The following is a 24,662-nucleotide window of genomic DNA, read 5'->3' as shown; positions in this document are numbered from 1 at the left end:
TTATGCTAATAATATTTTCTATCAATATCCAAATATCGGGTGAGCACTAAAGCTCAAACATCTGAAGTAAACAAACAATTTGACCGCATTTTAGTCACAGTCAAACTCGGGCAGGCAGACGTTACATTTAATTCAGAGACTTCCGAGACGAGAAGAGTGCGAAATGAGACCGAAGTGGAAGTGGAAGCGCTTGGTGGGAAGGAGGCATCTCGCGGAGGACTCCTCCGTAACTGGATGCTGGATGTCGGTTGCTGGTTTTGTGCTCTGCAGCGGGAATAATTGAGTTTGTTTCAAATGCTTTCTACGAAGCACAACCAGCAAGCGCAAATACTCACTGAAAAACCATTTACCAAAGCTGGACATTTGTAAGTTGGTTGTTTTATGTACACTGCAAATAAAAATCCTCGAATCTGATGTTTCTAAAATGCTTCTAGTCGTTCCTTTAATGAGTTTCATCTTAATATTCTAAACTATTTTAAACTATTTAGTCCCAGTAACTGCGCAACAACATGTGCTTTCATCTAATGTATGTATTAGGATATAAGAATGCAGATATACATATACGATTTTTCGATTTTTTAATAGTTCCGAGGCAGGTTGACACAATGTGTGAACTCTTGTTTCTCTTGTTCTTGTTTCTCCCAGTGTACATCTGCTGCTGCTGGTGATATGGCTGTGCTGCTGGCATCTCTGGTCGTGTGGGTCGTTTCGGTTGCCGCTTGTTGGCTCTGCTCTTGGCACTTTTCGACATCGGCAACGTTGCCGTTGTCGTTGTCGTTGTTGTTGCCAGTCACTGGTTGGCATCGGCAACGGAATCTTAATGAATTTTACGAATTTAACATGCTGTGCACTTCAAAAGGAACACAGACACAGACACACACACACACACGCGAACATCCGCTCATAGCAGGGCGGCGGTGACGCGAGTCAGGGGGAGGGCAGGCAAGCACGCATGTCGCCGATAAGTGTGTTTGTCGTGCCATATATAAAATTATAACTTTCGACATGCAACTGCAACAGAAAGAACGACTTGTGCCTCGGTTTTCTAACTCACATCGCACATCTCGCAATTCTGTACAGGAAGAGCCGCTTTGCATTCGATAGATGCCGCCTGCCCGAGTGAACAATCCTCAGATCATTTTCTGGGGCCACACAGATAATTTGTCATTGAGTTGTTTTTCACACACAGAAAAAGATTTCTGTGTGTATCTATTATATGTATACCAGTTTACCCCATGTGTTCGATTGATTATACAAAACATCAAGTTATCATAAAAAATGTTAATTAATTCTAATGTTAACGATTTAAGGACAAATATTTCCCACTTACTCAATGTTAAGAGTCCCTTAAGGGGCCAATTTCCCCTTTAGAATACAAGTAAATGTTCTGGGAATCGAAGGAAACTAATCTCGGTGAGCACTTAATTAACCTGAATTTAAATTTTTAGGAATTACTTCTCTTCTATATAAATTATAATGATCGATTTTCTTGGAATAAAAGCTCCTTTATATGAGTACGCTTTGTATAAATCCAGTAAAATAAAGTATCTAGGAACCGAATCTTACTAGTACTTTCAAATAAAGTTAGTTTGAAGTATTGACGTGAGTCAATGAGGTCTGGCCAGCAGGCACATTCACCCTAAGAGCTGCATTTGACATCTGCTTGATTATAATTGAAAGCGGCAATTGAAGGCGGCCGAGGTTGCTCGGATGCTGTCAATGATTGCTGTGGTAACGAAATGCAGTGTATTTTTATGGGGCAGAAGTCCACGAAATGGAAAGTAGCTCACTCTGAATTCGCCTTTTCGAGTGATGACTCGAAGAGCAGTGCTGTTGACACAATTCGATTATTTTAGCCTGTGACTAATGGCGGACGCCTCTACTTGAAATTCTGGACACTTGGGCAGTGGTTTTTGGGCAGTCAACTCGCCTTTGGACATTTGGACAGTCGTACTTATCAATCATGCGATATACATGTATCTACACACATCGGGCATAACAATCGTATTAGTCGCTTGGCGGCCTTAGGGCGCAGGAAACACAATGCCGCATTACTAATAAAATAAACAACAAATAAAGTTAATAGCATTAAAGAAAACCCGCTAATGAGCAAAGCCAATTAACGCTTGAATACAAATTTCAAAATCAACACACAAATACCGGGGCGGAAAAAACTTTTTCCAGGTAGTCATTGTATAGGTCCACTGCCAGTGGCCCCAATCACTTTTAACCCAGAGTCTGAGTTTTCTTTATTCATATCCGAATTTTAATTGCTCCAAATAAATTATTTCCCATTATATTTAGTCTTTCCCGTTTAAGTATTTATTTAAACTTATGAAGCTTGCGTTACCACAACTTCGCTTTCCGAAAGCAATCGTATTTTTGTAGTATCTAAACGGCCTCTTCTTTTTCAGTTGTGTGCGGCACGAAGGTAACAACGGTGGAAAACTAATAAAACGAACTCGCCTGAACTGGAATTATTTTTTTAACCCGACGTGTTTAATTATTTTCAGACTTGTGACATATTTTGGGGAGGAATCACTCTCAACGTTCATAATTCGATGGGCATGCTTTTAAGTCGGGATTTATTTTCAAAAAATATATACATATACTTTTAGTGTGCGCTAAATGAAATAAACAAGTGTGCTGCACTGTGTTGATAAGTTTTATTAGGTACGCGGCACAAAGGCCTTAATTATACGCTGAAAATGTTTTATAATTGAGGTGCAAACATAAAATCAGAAACGAAACCGAAAAACAAGGCGCAAAAAAGGCAAGTTATTAATTTTATGCTGAGCATACATTTTCTTCAACGTCGCTTAATGCGATTGTGTTTCGTATATTTTCTGCTAATAGCTTGGCGGTTTTGAATTTCTTCGTTTCTTTCTTGATAATCTCAAAATATTTATTTAATTATAAATCATTTACGTTCGATTTTCGACTTGCCTTATTTTTGGAGGTCTCGCACGCATGGCGAAGGTGAAACCGAATTCCGAACCCGAATCGGAATCCGATACGATCCCACCCCAAGCCCCAGCTCAGCACTAAACTCGAGCCGCAATCAAAAGCTTACATTTCATTAAAAGCACGCTTAAGCGCATTTAAATGTAAAATTATACAATTTGTTTCACGATATGTATGCATAAATGCAAATATTTTGAAAGTATTTCGTAAAGCCACCTGACTAAAACTTATTTTGAGAGGGATTCTTCGCTCTCTCTGGCACGTATTGATTTCCAAAATGGGTTTCATGTGACATTGCCAGTCATAATTTGAGCAATTTGTTATACAATCTGCAGATATTCCTTATCCGCCTGAACATTGCGTGTCCCTTGCAGCCCAGTCTTGACCATTCTAATGCTCTCTGGGGGGGGGTTTGGTTTTGGCCCGTTTTGCTGTTTTCCTCTTGTCGTGCTTTGTTTTTGTCCACGATTCTGTCTTTTGGCACTTGAAAATGATTTGTAGCGGCGGCGAATGGTGCTGCCTGCACGAAATGTTGCGTCTGCCGGGGGCCAAAGAGCCAAGTAGCAATAATGAAAATGCCGGACAAAAAAAGCAGGCAGCGTGTGGGCGCTACGGTCACATATGTATGTACATATCAGCGGTATCTAGCCTGGCCGAAAACGGCGACCCACACGGGCAGATCTCGTTATATTCAAGCACAATTTCATTTCGTCTTCGCTGCTGATAACCAAGTAGCCGCGTTTTCGACGAGACAGAAACGTGGGCTGCGTTCTGTCCGTCCGTTTGTCCGCTTGTCAGTCATTGTCTATGGGAGCCCCATCTGCGACAAATGCGTGCGAAAATAAATTCCCCCAATGAGTTGGATAGTCGGCGCGGACACACCCTAAATAAAAAAAAAAATACTGACGGAAAAAAAATGTGAAAATAATTTGAAAGTGTTTGAACTTTTATAAGATTGGTTTTGACAGTTTGTAAATGATGTGTAAATAAATTACACCAATCACATATCTTGGATGGATAGTTTCCATTATTTATATCTTGATGACCTCAGGACTGCTTTCTTAAAACATATTTTACTCTATGTGCAAATGCATATGCAGATAGATTTTTAGAAGACGGCCAGCTACGGGGTGAGTGGCTTCTTTGTTTTAATTGCACTTCGCTCAATTTGTCATTAGCCTCTGACTTTGGCCTCCGACTCCAAAGAGCAAGCGTTGGGGGACGGCAGCGCCAGTGAGCCAGAGTCATTCATCTTTTGTCATTTAAGTTTTCGCTTGTCTGCGGCCTGGTCTGTTGTATCTGGAAGGCACTTTGTTCCGCAGCTTCTTTGACGTCTTCCTTTCAGTGTCCTGGCGTTGTTTGATGTTAGCAGGGCAACCCTCCCAACTACTTGGCTCATTTCGCAGTGTGTTTCTGGCAGGTACTTACGGGTAATGCGGATGTATTTATCTCACGTCTGCATGCCGTACGAACGGATATCTGCTAGATACTTTAATAGTTCGTCGTCGCTGGCTTGCCATGAAAAACAGTCTTGGCAGTTGTTTTATTCCTGTGTGTTTGCTCTAAAGTTTTTCATGAGTAATTTTCAAAAGCCATACAAATGCCACAGACAAAGCCATCCAAACCCTCGGACGAACAAAAACAACAGCAGTCGCTACAGATTTACCACAAAGGTTTCGTTCCGAGGCCAAAAGAATGCACGAGTGCCAGGCATCGCTTCAGTTTTGGTTTCGGTTCGAATTTTATTTTCAGCTGCAGGCTGCAGCTACCTGGCGAACACACAGGTGATTGATAATGCAGCATAAGCTCGAGACAAAGCCGCTATCGCATCTGCTTATCTTTTTGCGTCCATGTCGTCCATTTATCTGCATCCGACAGATACGCGCGACACTCTCTTTTTCGCTACCTGGACTGCTGCTCGAAAAACTGCGCTTCGTGTGAAAAGTACCTGATTTTCCGGCTCACTGGAGCACCCTGAGCACTCGCAACAGCAGGAGCACCCGATACTCGGCATTCCGCATTCAATAAGCCGTGACCCGTCCGCATGTTTCTCGACGACTCCTCGACAATTGCGGCCATTGTGCAAGAGTCCTTGTCAGCAATTGCTGTTATTCAAAGCTGCGGCCCCTTTGTGCTGCCATCATATTTAAATTACTTTATTTCCACTTGGAATGCCCGAACCCTCAGCTCTAGACCACCAGTCTACTGGGCCTTTCCCAGGCCTTCATTCTGTTCAGTCTGGTCCACAAGCTCCGGACTTCAAATCAGGCCCGGCTCATTCTCTATGCGCATACAATGAAGATATTTAAAACTTGAAGCAGCTGAAATTCGGATCTTCGTATCTGCGTCTCTGGCTGCCCGCATGCCACATTTTAGTTACACGTATAATTATCTTGGATTCACATTTATTATAATAGCCGAGCATCCGACGAGTTGTTGTCTCGAGTTGCCTGCGGAACAGTCGGCTCCATTCAAATGAATTCCCGGGATTATAGAGGACCGATTGACAAAATTTAGATTGTGAAATGAAACTATCGTGGCTCAGGGAAATTCACCGAGTTGAAAAATGGTTTTCTTACTGTGCAAAGTTAAAGGTGCAGCGCTATTACAAATTTGTATTTCTATATGGTTTTAATTCGGTACAAGGGGATCCAAAATTGAAAAACATTTATTGTGGGTTTGTTAAAATTGACTTTGCAAAATGTTTTATTTGGTTAATTCGTATGTTCCTGATAGGTAATGGGAAAATAATATGAAAAAAGTATTTAATGTTTTAAGTGAATAAAGTTGTACAAATTTTTATTGACGATATGAACAATATCCAGGGATTATTAATTCGATTACAACTTTAGTTTTTATATTAAGTTTTTTTAATAGATATGGGGATATACTATGGAAATATCATTGTATAGGTTCGGTTGTGGCTGTTTCCCCGTGTATATGTACATATATATGGAAATTTTTAAACCGCCCAGTGTGCAATGAGCTTTTCCCATAAACCATTAAATTCAATGTGTTTTCTGTTATTTCTTTTGTTTCGTTTTTGTTTTTTCCCCATTTTCCCCATTTTGTTACATTTTTTCGCCTCATTTTTTTGCCTGCGCAATGACATGACATTGAGGGGGATCACCGCCACCCCTGGCCCTCTGTTATGACACATTTAATGTGCGAAATGAAGTGTTGTTATATCTATAGAAGTTATTTCATCAAAATTAAGTAGCACATAAATAATTTGTGCATGACGCTGCTTAAGCGATACCCCATTGTGTGGTCTTTCATGGCCAGAGTGTGGCAACAATTGCCCGGAGGAACCTGGAGGCGGAGGTCACAAGTACCGTCTTAAAGCCTCCAACGAGTGAAAATTAAACCGCCTAGCCAGAGGAATCCAAGTCTCGTGTTGCTATGGAGCTTAGTGTCAGTCCACTGAGAAATGGCTCAAAACAGCAAGGCAATTTACACCTTGGCTCTGCGGATAGAACACGAACTGATTTCAATCGTGTGATTTGAGCCGACATGCATATGCATAAAATGTCTCCTCATTTAGGCCACCTTAAAGAGATTCCAGTCTAAGTGTAACATGATACGGAAAACGGCAAGCCAGCGATAGATGCAATTGATAAGATGGATAAAGTGCCCCTTGGTAGTTCTAAGGGTCGTTAAAAAGATAGTTTCAATTCAAAATGGCTAATGTAAAGAGTCGAACGAAAGATGACCAGGTCAATGGGACCTAGAAATGGCTCTTCGTGCGGAGTCATTTGTTAATGGAAGAGCCGCAGATTGCATGTTCCGAACCCATAATCCTCTTTACTTGGAAACATATGACGTGAGCGATAAGAACGAACGATTTGAAGTGTTTGTTGCCAAATCTATCAGAGAACGCCTAGAGCCGCGGTCATAAACTATAAATAAACAACACAAGCGATGGAGGAGGTGGGCTTTGGAAGGGGCATGCTCTGGGTGGCGAGCCCATTTTCTTTATCTGCATCGGCACAGAAACGTAGAAACGTAGAAACGTACAGGAATTATCAATTAAATGTGGCAGCCAGAGACAAGCGCCGAGTGCAATGTCAATACACGTAATTGCTCGGAAATAAAAGTAAATAAAAAGGGACGAGAAAGGAAAGCCATCGCGGATGAGGAGAGCACTCGAGGAACTTTGAGAGCTGGGTGCGGAGTAATTGCCGCACAAAACACTTAATTGACCTCTGGCCTGTCTTAATAGATGGTGCTGCAGCCGGAGATGGCTGAGGAATACAGTGAGGTGAATTAATTATGCAGCCGGAGATGCACCGGCTGTAGTCGGTCCAAATGGGTTTCACGTGGCCATTGCGTGTTTTTAATGCACTGTTTTTATTATGATTGTTTCTTAGGGGAGGGGAGTAGAGTGTAATAAAGAAATTGTTAACGTCGACTGCGGCATCTGGCAACTGGGGCAATTTCGTGACAGATAAGAAACCGCAAGCCACAACTGAAGTGTCGTCTCAGGTCGTCCCATTCTCCGTCCTCAGCCTCCTGCCCGTGCCTCCTATGCCCCTAGTTCCCTACAAAAACCCCTTAGCCCCTTGGTGCAATGGTGCCATTCATGTGGATAACGTGACCAACATGTGCGTGGCAAAGAAGCGGAGAGCTCCAGTCGCAGACTGCCTGCAAATAAAGTGACTGCATTTGTGTCTACCCATGTATGTTTAAATGTATGTGGCAGGCCATGACTACGGGACTACGGATTCACTGAAAAGAATTTTGTTTTTTTGTAATCCGAGCTATCTTAAGAAATTGTTTCTAGCTGGAATATTCTTTAATAATTTCAGATTGTTATACCCGTTACTCGTAGAGTTAAAGGGTATACTAGATTCGTTGAAAAGTATGTAACACGCAGAAGAAAGCGTTTCCGACCATATAAAGTATATATATTCTTAATCAGGATCAATAGCCGAATCGATCTGGCCATGTCCGTCTGTCCGTCCGTATGAACGACGAGATCTCAGGAACTACAAAAGCTAGAAAGTTGAGATTAAGCATACAGACTCCAGAGATATAGAAGCAGCGCAAGTTTGTCGATTCATGTTGCCACGCCCACTCTAACGCCCACAAACCGTCCAAAATTGCCACGCCCACACTTTTGAAAAATAATTTGATATTTTTTCATTTTTGTTTTAGACTTGTAAATTTCTATCGATTTGCCAAAAAACTGTTTGGCCACGCCCACTCCAGCGCCCACAAACCGCAAAAAACTATCAGTGTTAAAGACTCTCCTTCGCACTTCAAATAGCTGAGTAACGGGTATCAGATAGTCGGGGAACTCGACTATAGCGTTATCTCTTGTTATATTATGGTTGGTATCCCTGCAGTTTGAGCTTTGAAACTCTTGTCCAGTTTTTCACTATCGCAAACTTATTGTATAAATATAATCATTAAATATTTAAATATTAAATATAATGTCATTTAGCCTTATAAAATGTGGCTTAAAACGATATACATATAACTACAAATTAAATACAGTATGAAACCCATTTTAAGCAAGAGTAACTATTTCAGTTTCCAGTGCACCTCTCTCCCCAAAGCGTTTGGTCATGGTCTTACTATGGCTGCATCTATGGCATGGATATGGCTTTCGTTCCCGACTCGAACCCAGAGTCAGACTCCAGCACCAACTTCAACTCAGACGCAGACTCATATACCGACATACATCGGCTGGTGGAATTGACGGCTGCTGCACGCTCTTGTGTAACCTTTTAATCCGTTTTGTAAGCAGAACGTAACGCACGTTCGCATAAAAAGCAAACGCAACACAAAAGGAACAGCAATTGCGGGACCGGCAGCGGAAACAAGCTGCACACAATGGATTCCATACCCGGCTGAAGACCAATACCCATACCCATACCAATACCCATTCCGATGCACATGACAATCCACATTGGATATGATAAAGGGTAATAAGAGGAGAAGCCTATTTTAAATATTTTCAAAACCTTAATCAATAATTTTATACATTTTATAGTTTCCATAAATTAATCTTTTGAAACTCCTTACTAATAGAGGTCGAACTGAGACCCAAGAAAACCCAACTCTGTAGAACTTAGAACTATCGACTCAACGTTTGACTTCATACATACATCCCTTCATTGTATTTCTTTTAATAATAATAAATGATTGTAAGTTGACAAAAAAATCGCCAAATTGGTGGCACAGCCAGCCGCATCTAGAACCAGAGGCAGACCGGGGCGATTTCCGAGATCAAACTGTGTCCATTGTTTCAGCTGCAGCCGCTTCGTTTTTGCAGACTGCTCGCGAATAAATGGGCAAAATTGGTATAAATGATGGAATTACATTGTTTTGGTCGCCACATCGGGCCGAAGGCAATGAGAGCCACATGAAGTTGCATTTACGCCCGAAAATTGCTTTCGGAGCCGGGCCTCGGCTAATTATTGTAACTTAATTGAATCGCTTAGCCGACCAGTTCATAACTGCTCCATAAGCTGCACAATCTGTCGGCTTTTTAATCGATTCTCCTCAGTTATTCGCTCCATATTTTGCGATGCGCTGGTTTTTAAAGAGTGATAGAATCTGGACCAATGCGATGGAAGACTGGAGAGAAGCAGCCGCTAAGTTAAGCTCTTCCGTTAGACCAGAGTAATCCCATAAGAATATACTTACGTCGGCCCTCTTAGAAGCAGTGGAAAATAATGATCCGAAAAATGGATTCATTTAGGTATCAGCCATTCAGGCAGAAAGAGGTCACTTCGAGTGGCTCTATTAATAGATACATTTCGGAAAAGTTCATCTGGTAACTAGGACTCCATTGTTCAACATCGTTAACAGTTATTGAATGTAAAGTTTGATCCGAATGATTTAAAAAATAGTTACTTTACTTAAAACATTGTTGTCAGTTGGATCGCATTAAACGACATTTGTTTCCAGGCCAGTTGTTGATTCAAATAATCCGATTAAACGGCTTTAATCCAACCATAAAATGATTCACCACAATGGAACGATGGCTTACCCACCAGACAGCATCAATGTTTAATTTATGCCGCCAATATTAATCAATTAGTGTGTGGACAGCAAACAGCACTTATGGTCGTCTGATTGGCAGTGCCATTCACCGCGGGGATGGCAAAAGAGGGTAAAACACCCCCAGTGACCAAAGGGTCGGCCCTGTGGGTCTAGACTGCGTGTATCGCATCGTTGCGGCACAAAGGCAACAAGCAAATGCAATAATAGAATTTATTATCAATGCAGTCCTCGGAGCCACCCCCGAATGCCTACGATACGGGGTGGAGACTTCGTAATTAAATACAGAAAGCCAGGCCAAGAGCGCTGTAACGCAACATATTTTCAGACGGATTGATTGTCTTTGCCATATGCATTACAATACAATTAAAACCTAATTAAGTTTTAATTAGGGCGTATTCATTAAATTATAACGCCAGGCTTAAATAACACGCGGTTCGTTTTAATTCAAATATGAAGTGGTGGAATGTAAGGCAAAAACCCTACATTGTGCCTTGGATTAGTCGCAGTCAGCTGCATTTGACAGATACTCGCACTCTCTGCTGTGCAAGCACCGAAAAAAACTGCTACAAATGTCACGCAGCCAGATACAGCCTTAGATACGGATACGGATACAGCCACAGATACTGGCACAGATACAAACACCGCAACCTATGGACTTATGGGTCATATCTGTAGCTAGAGAAGATTACGTTAGCGCACTTGCCAGTTGCGGTTTCGCTCTGTCTTTTGGCGCAGTGCTAACAGAAATTAAATCCGAAACGAGAAGGAGAGGCAAATAAGAAATAAATATCTTGTGCTAAAAAGCAAACAGATACGACTACGGTTACGGCTCTGCCTGTGGCTGTGGTGCTCTTGCAAAAGTATCTTTGGCTCCGTATCTGTATCCGAAAGATACGCATTAGGCATAAGGCCGAACGACCGGCCAGCTATTAAGGGGCTTTTCATTATACACGTTACAATATGTAACAGGCAGAAAGAAGCTTTTCCGACCATATAAAGTATTGTGGGATTGGTACGATGTTAAATTCTGTTCAAACTTACATTATATTCTAAAGTATCTTAACCAAGCTATACTTAGCACTACTTTCAGTAATAAAACTATTAAAAATCGTCGTCACAACTCATCTATGGTGTGTTCGGCTGAACAATGATGCCAGACCCATTCCCACAGTATATATATTCTTGATCAGGATCATTAGCCGAGTCAATCTGGCCATGTCCGCCCGTATGAACGTCGAGATCTCAGGAACTATCTAAAATGTTAATCTTAAGCTTGCAGCTTTCAGGAACATAGACGCAGCGCAAGTTTGCTTCCAAATGTTGCCACGCCCACTCTAACGCCAACAAACCGCCTCACCCACCCACACTTTTTAAAAAACTTTTGATTGTTTTAATTTCTTTTTTTTTTATTAGTCTTGTAAATTTGTATCTATGTATATGCAAAAAATCTTTTTTCACGCCGAAACTTTTGGAAAAGCTTTTGATATTTTATTATATGTCATGTCCATTTCTATCGATTTTACAAAAGCTTTATGCCACTCCAATGCACACAAGCGGCGCAAATCTGTCACGCCCACTCATTTGAAAAATGTTATGATACACGCCCATATTTTTTTTAATTTTATTTTCTTTCCCAATTTATACCGATATTTTAGAAAATGTTAAAATTTTTCGTTCACACCTCCACTAGCTGAGTAACGGGTATCAGATAGTCGGCGATAGTATCAGATAGCGTTCTCTCCTGTTTTGTGATTCATGTGCGCTGACGTCGCTGACGACAACAAAATGATAATGACTCCAACAAAAGCACAACGACGGAGACGATGTAGCTACCTGTATGAATGGGCCGTTCGGTTTGTGGGCCATCCCGGGGGGATCAGCCGGGGCCCACAAGTATTTATTGTGGGGACTGGCTGCAATGAATGGCCGGTCTGGTCTGCTTCCTCCTCGAAGCCCTCTCTCTTCTGGCCAGCGATTTGGCCAAGTTAGGCGCATGACTAACTCAGCCGGCTCTACAACTCGGCAAGAACTATAAAAACATGCAGAACTACGACATCGCAGCGCAGCTTGTCGTGTCATCGGCGACGTTGTTGTCGTGAAACTATAAGCAAAAAAAAGAAAGAATGCTATATTAGAGTTCCCCGACTATCAGATACCCGTCAGCTAGTGAAAGTGGGAAAGATAAATTTACAAATTTTTCTGGCATAATGAAACAAATAGGGGAAAAAAAAGAATTAAATGAATCAACAAATTTTTTAAAAGTGTGGGTGTGGCGGTTTGTGGGCGTGGCTACATGGGACAACAACATTATAGTTTATAGTTCCAGAGATCTTGACGTCCAAAGGTCGCACAGACGAACGGACATGGGCAAATCGTCTCAACTATTGATCCGGATCAAGAATATATAAGAATATATTTATATACTTTATATGGCCGGAATCGATTCCTTCTGCCTGTTACATACTTTTTAACGAATCTAGTATACCGTATTACTCTACGAGCAACGGGTATAAAAACTCAAGGAAATATCAGGTGGTCGCTGAGGCAAAGTTAGAATACTCTGGGAAATACTTTAACAAAAGAATTTCTTTGGCTTAATAAAAAACTCCACAATGTAATAAATAAAACAAATAAGTGTACTGCCTGAATTTTCATTTTAAAATTTTGATGTACATAATTCCCAATGTTATACTATCGTACTTTAAATTTAGATTGTATATATAATTTAAACTATTCGAATTTTTCGGCTCACTTCGAGCTGAAAGAATCACCGCACACCACCTGCCGATAGGGTATCCAAAAATGTAACATCTGACAGTGGGTATATAATCTGATAAGACAAACGAGTTTGACGCTTCAAATAAATGTTCGCCAGTCTTCTGTGCCCGTGCCTTAGCAAAGTAATGGCTTTATGTGTGTTCATACTCGGATCCATTTCTATTTATGGTTCGACGCTTGATGCTTCTACTTCCCATGCTAAGCGCAATTTTATCTAGCCGCTGGCATCTTGAGTATGCGAAAGAGTATCCGAAGTCGCCTTGTAGGATTCGCTCAGCAGTTTGCGGCCGGGGTTTTTCGCGTTTATTTGCAATTAATTTTGTCTCAACGTCGACAAAAGTGTCCCCAGACTAGGACGCCTCCACATTGACACGTGTTGCGGATGCCAATATTCCTGCCGACGATGATGGGAAATTGTTTCGGATAGTTAGCTGACTCAGAAACGAGAACCGACGTCCCTGGCGACCGAAAAAAAATAGGAAGGCATTGGCTGATGTCCTTGTCTATGCAACGTGAATGCAGCTAATTTTATTTACCAAACGCTCAGTTTCGGTGGGGCAGATGAATTTTGTATGTAAGTGCAAAAACATGTTTCCAAGAACTTCAAGCCGAGTCGAGGGGCAAATACTACAGAGTGGTGGCAATAATGTCGTTCTGCGACTGTGATTACACCAGACTGATAATCAGCGAGAGGTCGTTCTACCCCAAAAGTGCCTTTCACGACCCCCACCTTTCTCCTTCCTCCCGAACATTAATGGACAGCAGGCGGGTAAACGCCCATTGGGAACAGAAGATAGAAGACTGGGACATGACTGTCATGTAGGAGAAAGGGGAGTTGGCGGTGTGGGTTTTACAGTTGATAAAACTCTTAAGGGGAACGTCAAGCAAGAGTGTGTTTATTATGCAAGCAAGATTGACATTAAAGAATATTTTGATGAAAATATGCTGTCTTCCATTTTGAATGACTTTTCCAAAGTAAGAAAGTGTATGAAGAGTGCATTAATTAGTATACAGCCACTCAAGACTAGTATCCTATTGAGATCTAAAAACTCACTCACCTGGCCCTCCAATCAGAAACATTTAAAAACTTATAATAAAAATGAAACAAATCTGGTGCGATAAAAAGGTTAACGGCATGGAATGACTTTTAAAACACATCTAAAAAAAAAAGTTGGCAATAGTTCAATAGTTCATACAACCACGTTTATATTACATTTTATTGTGTTTATTTCATTGTGTTCGCTGTAGCATTTCAGCTGCAAGAGAACTTGAAATTACAAGCTGAGCAATTAATAAACACAACTCATACTCCTGAATTTCAAAAACAAAAACAAGAGAGAACGCAATAGTCGAGCTCCCCGACTACCTGATACCCGTTACTCAGCTAGTGGAAGTGCAAAGGAGAGTCTTCAACACTGACAGTTTTTGGCGGTTTGTGGGCGTTAAAGTAGGCGTGGCAAAAAGTTTTTTGGCAAATCGATAGAAATTTACAAGACTAATACAAAAATGAAAAAATATCAAAACATTTTTCAAAAGTGTGGCTGTGGCAGTTTTAGGCGGTTTGTGGGCGTTAGAAAGGGCGTGGCAACATTAATCGATAAACTTGCGCTGCCTGTATGTCTCTGGAGTCTGTATGCTTAGTCTCAACTTTCTAGCTTTTGTAGTTCCTGAGATTTCGACGTTCATACGGACAGACGGACAAACGGACGGACAGACGGACTTGGCCATATCGACTCGTCTATTTATCCTGATCAAGAATATATATACTTCATATGGCTTCCGTCTGCCTGTTACATACTTTTTAACGAATCTAGTATACCCTTTTACTCTAGGAGTAACGGGTATAAATAGCGAGGAGGTCAGAGAAGTTGCCATAATAATGGCATAAATAAGGTTGGCAGCTTATGATTGTTATAAAGCGATAAGACCAACGTGGAAAAGCCAGAGAGCGAGTCAGCGGAAAAACCGTAAAACAGTCGCAAAACAAACGCGAAAAACTTTTATTGACAGTGAATGAACGCCGTGTATCGTCATGGCATGCTCCCCCCTTGAATCATTAGAAATGTTCAACGATTCTGCATTCTGCGACCAATCGCCCCTTTATTATACCCGTTACTCGTAGAGTAAAAGGGTATACTAGATTCGTTGAAAAGTATGTAACAGGCAGAAGGAAGCGCTTCCGACCATATAAAGTATATATATTCTTGATCAGGATCAATAGCCGAGTCGATTTGGCCATGTCCGTCTGTCTGTCCGTCTGTCCGTCCGTATGAACGTCGAGATCTCAGGAACTACAAGTAGAAAGTTGAGATTAAGCATACAGACTCCAGAGACATAGAAGCAGCGCAAGTTTGTCGATTCATGTTGCCACGCCCAGAGACATAGAAGCAGCGCAAGTTTGTCGATTTATGTTGCCACGCCCACTCTAACGCCCACAAACCGCGCAAAACTGCCACGCCCACACTTTTGAAAAATGTTTTGATATTTTTTAATTTTTGTATTAGTCTTGTAAATTTCTATCAATTTGCCAAAAACTTTTTGCCACGCCCACTCTAACGCCCACAAACCGCCCAAAATTGCCACGCCCACAATTTTGAAAAATGTTTTGATATTTTTTCATTTTTGTATTAGTCTTGTAAATTTCTATCGATTTGCCAAAAAACTGTTTGCCACGCCTACTTTAACGCCCACAAACCGCCAAAAACTGTCAGTGTTGAAGACTCTCCTTTGCACTTCCACTAGCTGAGTAACGGGTATCAGATAGTCGGGGAACTCGACTATAGCGTTCTCTCTTGTTTTAATTAATTAACTCCAATTAAATGCCAAAAATACGCTGATGGGGCCCTTTATCTTCCATATTCATGACGAGCTCTGGAGTGGGCTGGTCGAGTGGGTTTCTCGGTTAGATATGACTGAAGCTCGTTATGTAAATTATAGATTAATGATGCCCAAATGTAATCACGTCTGGGTATGTGCACTGGCATTAATTGCGACCTCCAGGGTTTCTTACCGCCATGCTGAACCGCTGAGTACTCCGTAGACTCAAAATAATCCTATATTTCGTGTAAGTGGAGTGCAAGTTCGCAAGTAACATTGTGTAATCAATACAGCTCAACATAGTAATACGATTTAAAAGGTTTATTTATAGTGCGTGTCATACATTTTTGATTTTATATTTGTAGGGTACTTCAAGTCGAGCAGACTTGATCACAAATCATTTCTTGAACCACTGCGATTGCAATTTGCGATAACACATGACGCCTCTAATTATTCGAATTTGGCGCCTTATCTGAAGGCAAACACGACATATGGGCGGCGATGCGACGCGGTTGTTTTATGAGCAACATGCCATATAAACGGACTAATGCTCTTCGCCAACCAGACTATTTTCACCTCAACTCCACGGACAAATCAAGACACAATTATCCGAATGACGCTTTTGGCTAGGCGAACACAACATGAAGTGTTAGTTTCCTTACAATGCGACTAGTAATAACCAACATACTAAGAGGCGTATCTAAAAGCCCCTACAACGAAATCTACTACTACTGCAGCTAAATTTTGTTTTGCCGATTTTGGACTTTTTCGGATCATTATAACTTGCAACTTACGCCTTAGGCTATTTTAGGCAGATGTTGTGGACGGAGGTTTCATGATACACAGCGAAAAAAATACCAAACCAATAACCATATTTAAATGTGCTATGAAAATACACTATTAGTCCGGTTAAACGAGAAAATGCTTGAAATGCTTACTTAGTCGTCACTAAACTGGTCATCAAACTTATGTATGCGGGAGCTGTGGCTGACAGAAATCCTTAACGCAGTCAATCATGCACTGAGGAATATTCATGTAAAATTAATGCGTAATTAGTTAATTAGTACAACCAATTTAGAGAAACAATCTGTATACATTCTCTGGAAATGTTCACTGCTGCTCGCGCTCGCTTTTCCATGTAGAGCTGCAAAGGAGATAGAGACAGTCGTAGGTTCTAGTGCTTTGGGCTTGGCTGTGGTTACCTACTGCCAAGGGCATTAAAGCCATATAATATTTAATCCGTGTAATTAGGTCCAAGGAGAAAGAGTATCAAGGGAGATACATACAATTGCGTATGTGTTCGACTGGGTGAGTCCCGACCCGGCTTTAGTCTTGGCGCATAAAAATGAAATTACAGGTTGACTGTGCCGGCTGTTAATGTTTTTGTTGCGTTTAATTACCACCACGAACTCACTGGGCCACAGGTACGGTCACTTGCATGGCCCTCTGCCGCCAGCACACACATGCTGTGTTGCCATTAATTTTTGTGTCCGCGGTCCGTGTGTCCGTGTGTCCGTCCGTCCGTCCGTCCGACCGTGTGGTTGTCTTCGGCTTTGTCCGATTGGGCTGTCCGTCAGGGTTTTCGGGGTATTGAGAGTGACAAACATTTTAAGGTCACGGAGCGGTATTATCATGGAAATAAGAAATGGAAATGGGAAACGTCCAAGGAGGGAAACAAATAAATCGAAATCCCGTGGAAATCCCAATACCAGCGACCCCGTAAAGGCCCCTCTTCGCCGAGATCGGAATACGTAGATTGCGCGGCGGAAAGTGCGACATGAGCCAGTGCCTAATGAGCTGATTAGGGTTTGATCTTTTTGTTCCCGAGAACCGGGCTGCGAAAGGTGAGATATCCCAAAGTAACGCGAGAACACCTTCGAAAATGTATGACAACGCTGAAAACTGATAGATCTGCATAGTGCTGCAAGCGGTCAATTTTTGAAGTCCTATGCCCAAAATAAACTTTTTAGTTGTCAAAGGTTCTTATTTTAGATTTTAAAAAGTAGGAGACCTATGGATTGTAAAGAAGGACAATCTTTCATGAGTGTGCATAAGGGACTTTCCTTAAATATTAAAAATCCATCAATGAAGTCTATGGGTATCCGCAATATTTCGAATTCTTCAACTAATAAGTTTATTATCGAAGTAATCTATCCGAATAGACCATTACCCCAAATAAGAGCTGCGCTTTATGACTGCAAGAAACCCATACCGAAAGCCATCGCCTGCCATTTTCGAGGTCTGGGGCTGGAAATGGCTATACGACTGGGGAATGCTGGCAAATGTATATGACTTTGCTATTTGGTCCGTGTAAGATTACACTTCTCCGCGCTGACACCACTTTCCCCCAAGTGCCTCTTTAAGTCCCTGGGATAGTCGAAGACGTGTCACAATGTCGTACTTCTACGTTTGTCCGTTTGTATTTCTCCATCTAGTTGCGGTTAGTAGCGTTGTCAGCTTTCCTCGCCGAGTTCGCAGCTTAATTCCCATTACACCTTAATATTTCGTGCAAGTGTCATGCAACATTCACTTTAACTCTGAGCGCGAGTGAGGACGTAACCCAATCCCGAGATGTTGAATACACTGTAAGTAAACCTTCGGTCTCCAAACTTAATTTCTGCTAGTGGGAACTTTAAATGCGGCTTAATTTAAAAAACAACATTTTGTAATTGGGTCGGTTTACTTAACCCATGGCTGTTCCAAAAATTGTCAGTGGGTCGTGAGTCGTAGGTCGTTGTACACGATCAAAAAATTAAAGGTGCACTGGTTTTGACCAAAATGTTGCGTTTAATAGTAAGAATTGTACAATCAAAGTATATAAAACTGCGATAATATAATTTAATATAAGAATAATAAATATAGTGTAAATAAAAGTGAATAAAAGAACAGTATCGTCGAGATGCGTTTTTAAGAACTAAATAGATTAGTAAGTATATTTCCTATAATTGATTATTGTGAGCCCAGTCTGTACAAACATGTACATGGATACAAGTGATACATTTTTTCAGTGCAGGCCTGATTGCAAAGCTTTTCAAGCACAGGCGGAGTGCTCGGCTAATACTAAAAAGTAAGGCCAAAAGCTGACATCGGCCTACCTGAGCCGGGTCCACTTCGCAGGGGTGCGGGTCGATATTATCAGTTTCTTAAAATATTAAATTGCTTAATGACCTCGTTTCGAAATTGTGCTTCTGGTCTCGGTCAAATGACCACGTAAACGCTAATCCGAGCGATAAGAGCCTGGAAATCGGCACGGCGGCCGTTCCTCCTTCGCCCTTCGTCCTTCCAGCTCACCCCCGATAGAGAATATGACTGGCAGATTGACGTGTCGTGGACAGAACAGCGCTTAATTACACCGCCTGGCGGCCCCTGTAATTTTCATGCGCCCGTTAAAATAGGAACTCATTTAACTTTTATACTCGGCCGAGCAGAGCGTTAACGAAAGTTACTCCGTGATGGTGCAAATTATGGCAAATATAAAAGTCAGCCGCTCGACCCGATGAATAATGAGAAAATGGCCGCGTGGGGGAGGAATAGGCACAATGGGCTTACAATTTATAGGCTCCGCTGCTGTAATTATATACATATGTATATAGAGGAGCTTGGGCAATAATTGGCCTGATTACCTGTGACTAAGCCACCGCACATTCAGCCTTATAGTTATTTTCCGATCATTGGCGATGGGTGATCGGTGGTCGGGAGGTGGTACTACTGCAAGTGGCTATAAAGTGGGCAATTGCAGCAGGTCAGAAGTCTCCATTACAATGCTTTCAGGTCCGGTATGAAAGTTTCTTTCGTTTATTCAGTTCAGGCCAAGTGTTTGTATTAATAAATGAGGGTATTTGTGGATCTTTTTGTTTAATTAAGTGTGACGTTCTCAAAAGTCATAAAATCGTTCGATTAAATGACTTATATATGGGTACGAAGTCAATAATAAATATGTATTAATAAAACTCTTAACTGGTTACGATTGTTCATAGTGGGGCAGCATTACTCCGATGTTGTTGGAAACGTCTTGATGAAGTCTTGTTGAAATTTAGAGCCATCCTTGACATTGGTTTTTTATATTTTCCAACCCCTTGTGACGATTTTCAACTTAACACTGAGAATTTACAATAGTTTTTACAGGAGATAAATATAATTGGACTTGGATGTTAAGCGATCAACGGCCATAAGGCCTTTACTAAAGCCGAATTTCAGATCCAGTATCGGGAAACAAATTCCCTGTGGTCATTATGCTTATCCCCTACAATCTGTTGGTCTTCCGCCTGGGTTCACCATCAAGCACGCAACAAATCCCAGGAGGCATTCATAAGTAATCCATCAACTTCATGCATAAAATTGAAAGGCGAAGCGAACAAAACGCCCGCATATTTGATTTTTTTTTTGTTTACATACAATTAGATACAAATCGGAATCGGCTGCCGTCGAAGTCAACCCAATTGAACCTGGCTGGGAAACTCTATCCGAGTTCCGAGTTCCGCTCGGCGACTGTTTGTCAAATGTTCCTGTGACAAAAGACAAGAAATGGGCTGGAGCCTTCTGCTTCCACTTTGTTTGCCCGATACCGTCGGCAAATAAAATTCCATTCCATTGCGCCCCTCTAAAATAACGGCAAAGTTGAAGTTCCTGTTTGCCAAACCGCACACACGCAAAAAGTTTTAAAAATCGAACTTTTGTTTGCATTTGCCACACAATGTGACCCCGCTGCGAACCCAAATCCCAATCTCAATCCCTATCCGAACCCCAATCGGAATCGGAATCCGCATCCGAAAGCCGAAAACCAAAACAGCTGGCTTCACTGCATTTTTTTATCTTTATCTGTTGGATGTGAATACTCTCCCGCCTCCGCCTCCGCCTCCACCTCCACCTCCTCTCCGAATCATCCTGACCCCTCAGCGGCATTGTCGCTTTAAAAAGCAAACACTGGCTTGTGGGGGCCACTGGCGAATTGTTTGCTCTGTCACAGTGTGTGACGCCGTTTTGTTTAAATAATGAGAGGGGAAATGGCAAAAAATGCGAATGTTTTTCGCCGCCTTTAATGTAAAATTCAAATGTTTACCCGACGCGGGCTTCCTCAACGTTCAAGGGGGAGCATTGGGTGGATCGGGCATGGGCGCAAGGGACGGTAAACTTATACAAGCGGTCGGCATTTGCATGGCTTTCCTTGTTGCTCGCCATAAGTAAGAAATTTAAATAAACCAAGAACATTGTTTGAGTAATGTGCTCAAAATAAACGAAGCCATTCATGGGCACCACTGAGAATTGCAAAAAGAAGCGCACACACTGCACAGTAGAGCTTCCCTAACTAGAGCCATACCACATCAGAATTTAAGCAAGAGGGAAGCTAGTCGCAGTGCGAACGAGATATTTTAAAATTTTCTGAAATATCGGCTGAAAATGGGGTAACAAAATTAAAACAATTTACATTTTTTTCAAAAGTGGGCGTGACAGTTTTGGGAGGCTTGTGGGCGTTAGAGCGGGCGTGGTAACATTAGTGCGGTGTGTCCATGTCTCTTGAATCTGAATGCCCAATCTCAACTTTCTAGCTTTTATAATTAAAAAATTAAAATGTGTGTGCGTGACAGTTTTGGTAGATTTGCCTTCCCTAACGCCCACAACCCGCCCAAAACTGCCACAACCACCCTTTGCTTCAATTTCATTTTGTACTCTTCTTGCCATCACTACTCTACTGGCTGTGCCGCTGCTGAAGTGAAATGAATGGCGACAAACTGTGCCCATAAGTGGCATGCATTCATTTCTGGGCACGAAACACGACCAAAGTCTCCCATTCGATTCGCACAGGAATTGCTTGTTTCAGTGTAAGTCGTTCGCCAAATGTCTGAGGCCTCGGCACGTTTGTTTTTCTCTCCTTTGTACTTAAGCGGGTATTTGCTCGGGACCAGGGAAAATATTTATTGAGCACGATTTTGAAATATGAACGCTTTCCAGCCGCTCGTCCCTCGCTTTGCCTCAGGTTACGCAAGCAATTAGAAGGGACTCGAACTCATGGCAAAGGTTGTCACTCATGCCATGAAGGCGAAAAAAAGGCCATCCGCAGAGGTCCTCCTGTGCACCGAAGAGGAAGTAAGCCGGACTACCGTCGATGGTACCTCCAACCCCGAACCCCGAACACCGATCCCCGATTCCATACCCACGATACTATCAAAGAAATCAAGTGAACAAAGGACAAGGCCTCTGGCATTGGAGGGCAGTCGCAGAAGCGGCCAAAGCCTCGAAGTGGGCTAACGACCTATGGTAAAACGTGGCCCTTCTTAGAATAAGTAGGAAAGTATGTTCACAGGCTCAACAACTTAGTCCGCTGATGATAACTACTATGCCAAGTAAACTCACTTAATTCGCACTTGAAAAGATGGATTCCCTGGGAGCAGCGTTGATAATTGAGCTGGCACCTAAGGCTACCTGCCCTCTTCTAGTTTGAAGAACATAGAGTGCAGATTCCAGTTCTATTTGAAAAATATGGTATCAACTTCGGTATAATTGGAATCAACATCAATCCATACTTTATATCCAACATTCTAAAGAGCTGAGGCTTTTAGCTAAATGCCACGACCTTCTAAAAACTCCACCCGATTCTGGGCTGATTTCTATATGACTATATCTTTCCTCGCGGCTGCTACAACACCATCCCCTTCGCTTCCCCTGCGCATCACCATCCGCACGCGGTCTTCACATGCAAACTGCACATAAAGCTCCGCCCAGGCCGCCTTGTCCATCTCCTACGAGTGGTGTTTAGCTCTTCGCGTGCGTGTCTGGGGCCATCAGAAAAGATATATCACTACCACACAGCGCCGACATTGTTGCATATGGGAGTACATGTGAATATGTGAAAATGTGTACGCGGGCAGGAGGCAACAACCATTCGGTATGTAACAACTAGCACGGGCGCGGCCCTCTAAATTCATTAAAAAAGTCCGATAATCAACAAATTTATAGGCGTATGCCAGGGAGTGTGGGTTCGAACTTCGAAGCCCGTGGCAGGTCTCTCGTGTAATTTGCGCACGCTTATCAAATTGTAAAATCTACTTTCAATTCGAGACAAGAGACTTGCCGTAACCCGAGACGTGAGCAATAACGAGTCGAGTGATATTTCGCGTTCTCCATAATAATTCTGATTATGGAAAATCGATAAAAATCAATTTGCAATTTGTAGACAGCGCCCTACCGATGGTCGGTCACACCCAGTCCACAGTGCCTTCAATCCAACTTAAATCGCATTGAGTTGCGCACTTTAAAACTTATTTCTATCCGACTGTGGATGAACTATTAAGATTAAATTCTTCGAAAATTTAAGCAAGCAGGTAATTGCTCCATCGATATTTGTGTACTTAGACAAAATGCATATGAGTCGAATCGATCAATGAAAAAATCCTTTGCTGGTTAATTGCATGCGTCTCGAATTAGACGCAATTATTTTGTAAATGAAAAATGACCGATGATTGAGCCAATTTAACCATTCTCGCTGAAGGCCAGAGGCCCGCATAAAGTCCGCTTCCCCATCGCCCACTACTGTACCTGCCAGCAAAACTAATTAAATAGCGTGTGAACGGATACACCTGAGCTGATGTGGCTTTTGTCGACGGAGCCAGCGGCGAAAAAATCAATTTTAAAATGTCAAAGACGAACGCGCATGGGACAGCAGCCCCAGCCCCAATCCCCTTCTACCCACCCCTCGTCCAGAGCAACAGACCGTTTGAAGTGACAAGGGCGACACCCCCAAGCCACCAAAAGCACCCAACCCACCCACACGCAGCTAAAGCAATTTGTATATTTTAATAGATGAAAGTCAGCTCGCTTGTGTGGGCCCCGAACGGAGAGATTCTTTGGGCGCCCTCCCATCCGACCAACGGAAATCGGTTGGGTTCTGGTTCTCGTTCTCGGCTCGGCCCAAAAGCTCTTACAATGTTCTGCCTCTAATTGAATTACGCGCTGGGTTCGTCTAGGGGCCTGCAGTTTGGCTCAGTGCGCCTTTGACTGGCGTTCTGAAATCTCTAAGAGCTTTGAAGACTTTCAATGCAGTCCATATTTTGTTCGGAAACCAAATCCAATCCAGAAACCAGAGGAGTACAACTTCTTGACATTCAATCGCATCGCTACACGAAGTTGTCGGCGAGCTCGCTGTTTGGATTTAATTTTTTGGAAACAAACAAACAATGAGGACAGCACAATAAACCAAGACTCAGAAGTTATGATGAGGGTCGCTAAGAAAAGTCGTGGCATGCTGGCAAATGAAGAGAAATCCAAATAAGATACAGGCCATTTGTGAGATGCTTTCGAGTTCAATTAAAAGATGGCCCATTGTGCGCTCATTTAAAATCAATAATCCCTCCGAGTCACATTTAAAATCTCTAAGCAGTTTAGGGAACTGCAATCAAAATTTTCCTCGAATTAGTCTTATAAATATTTATTAAACATGATGCTAGATGTTTGCTAGAACTGTGATGGGAATATTTGGCATCCAGTTCTTACGACTTTAAAAGGGATTTCAATATATATAATGCGTTAAATATTGAATTAATATAAATTTGAATAATACATTCAAATGTCAATTTCAAGCCAATTTCTGGTAAAGCGCCCCATTGTAGAAACATTTTGTTTCTATTCCCTACATGAATCACTTCCTAAATAAATCGTTAGGTCAAAAGTAGTTTTGGACTAGAAGAAGTAAGTAATACACGTTTCAAGTGCACGCACGAATTTAGTCTCCTCACTGACGCCATGCCCACATTGGTTTCCAAAGTCTTCTTGCCTGGTAGTTATCTTCCACGTCCGATACGATAGGATACCCAGCCCAGTCAATGAGCTCACTACTGCAGGAACCGTTCTCAAACTACGAGCTAATGAATTTATTTTCAAAAGTCATACGCATTGTTTGTGCAACAATTTATCACCGCCGGAGTCTCGGATCACATTAGAAGCAGGCTTTGTTCGCCGAATATGGCAGAAAATCCAAAGCCGGCAGCCAGCAGCCCCATCAATCACCGGCTGACAAGCCACCTAAATACAATATAAATATATTGAGCTGCCAGGGAGGTCAGTCGCAGTCCACAGTCGTTATAATCTTGGAAAGG

At 42.0% G+C, this 24,662-nt stretch overlaps 1 long non-coding RNA gene across 1 annotated transcript; it reads left to right on the top strand.

The window, feature by feature from the left end:
• Positions 1-2,873: 2,873 nt before the first annotated feature.
• Positions 2,874-9,095, top strand: LOC120454080. The gene is made up of 3 exons (XR_005616588.2): positions 2,874-4,094; positions 8,500-8,894; positions 8,963-9,095. It is a non-coding gene; the product is annotated as an uncharacterized LOC120454080 (long non-coding RNA).
• Positions 9,096-24,662: the final 15,567 nt, after the last annotated feature.

The sequence above is a fragment of the Drosophila santomea genome, chromosome 3R, assembly GCF_016746245.2.
Source record: "Drosophila santomea strain STO CAGO 1482 chromosome 3R, Prin_Dsan_1.1, whole genome shotgun sequence".
Classification (NCBI taxonomy): domain Eukaryota; kingdom Metazoa; phylum Arthropoda; class Insecta; order Diptera; family Drosophilidae; genus Drosophila; species Drosophila santomea.
This window is presented reverse-complemented; position numbering and strand designations above follow the sequence as displayed.